Raw genomic sequence first — 1773 nt, forward strand, 5'->3', positions numbered from 1 at the left:
AAATTTCATTATAGATAAAGAAGTACGCTTGTTGCGTACAAAAACACACGATAGCTAATTTAACCGCTATTAAAAAGGGTGAATATTTCCTAGCACATAGAGTGTAATTTACATTTACTTAGTAAACATAGTTCACGATTCAAAGACTGTAACTATTTATTCTATACTAACAAATTCACAAAAAACCGCAGTGTAAAAACATTGTGATAGTGAGAACATTACTTATGGTAAATAATGTCGACAGGAGCTTGTTTTGTCGAAAGAAATATATTTTGAATTATGAAGTGTAAGGAGAACAGAGAACATTTTCTTCTTTAATATAAGCAGAGATTTTGATTTTTATTCATTGCGACAATATTTTATTTATTATGAGACTTAAGTTATTTTTCTTATTTATTAATAAGCTTTTATTGTATTACAAATTCTCTTTTACCTCTCCAAAGTTACCAACCTTGTTACCACTAAGGTTACAAACCCAACTTCCCATTCACTATTCACCTATTCACTATCGAAAAACCAGGCACTCAAAATTAAAGGGATTATTTTTATTTCAGATTTCATATACCTCATAAAAAAACTTAATGGCAAGCAATATGAACAGTAAAATTGTAAATAATTTGAAATGATTAATAAAAATGAATGGAAGAGTAGTTTTTGTCACAAAAAAGATGATTATCACGAACAACGCATCAATCAAGGAAAAAATGGCTACGTCTTAGTGCTGCCATGCTGGCGACGGGAAGACGTTTCGATAGCCATGAGGATAACCCATAACCCCGCTGTCAGTAGCAAACAGAATTCTTTCTACGTCATGTCTGTACTCACTGCGTGTGTATTTTATATCTTCAGGAAATTAAAAATTATATCATTACCAATTATATATTGATATGTATCCTGCACACTTTTAAAAGGTCGATTACAGTAATTTTGGCTATCTTTCAGCTGCTTATTGAAATTATTATTTTTTTTTTTACTTAAGATAGTAGGTGCCAAACATCTGTACTATTTTTACAAAATAAATAATAACAGAAAATAAACATATTAGAAACTATAAAAAAACGCTCTAAGGATAAGGCAAATTTCAGAATTAACTCTTATTAGAAATAATAAAACAATAAACTTATTAGGAAACGATTCAGGGAATAACATAAGAAAGGATACAACAAAACGAAGATCCAAGCGTACATAATTCCATTACATAATTTTTTGTACAAAAAAATAAAACTTTTTTTGTCAGAAAAAGTTATATAAAAATACATAGTTTAAAGTATTGTTAAAGCTAAAATTGTTATGATGGAAAGTTTTTTTTCGTTTTTTTTTTTTTGTTTTTTTTACGAGGGTCGGTGGAAATCTTCAAAAGACACGGATAGGCCCGTACTTGTTTTTTTTCGTTTTTTTTTTTTTGTTTTTTTTACGAGGGTCGGTGGAAATCTTCAAAAGACACGGATAGGCCCGTACTTATCCGTGTGTGGGATTCTTACCCACTAAAACCACCGCCCTACACCTGTTTCTCACCCTCCACGGGACCGCCGCTAGGCATTGCATCATGGGGGTGATTGGCTGAGTGCCACCTCATTGTTTTAGGCCATCTTCTGGTTCGCCTATCTCTCTCCTCATTCCTTAACTTCTGCATCACCTGTGCAGCAAATCGTTGGCCTGCCATCCAATAATCTTTGTTAAGCAGCATAATATTGACAATATTATCTGCTGTTGGGTCTTCTTTCATGTTTGTGTGTGTGTGTGTGTGTGTGTGTGTGTGTGTGTGTGTGTGTG

The sequence above is a fragment of the Halyomorpha halys genome, unplaced genomic scaffold, assembly GCF_000696795.3.
Source record: "Halyomorpha halys isolate HHAL.00 unplaced genomic scaffold, Hhal_1.1 Scaffold1131.1, whole genome shotgun sequence".
In the NCBI taxonomy this organism is placed as follows: Eukaryota; Metazoa; Arthropoda; class Insecta; order Hemiptera; family Pentatomidae; genus Halyomorpha; species Halyomorpha halys.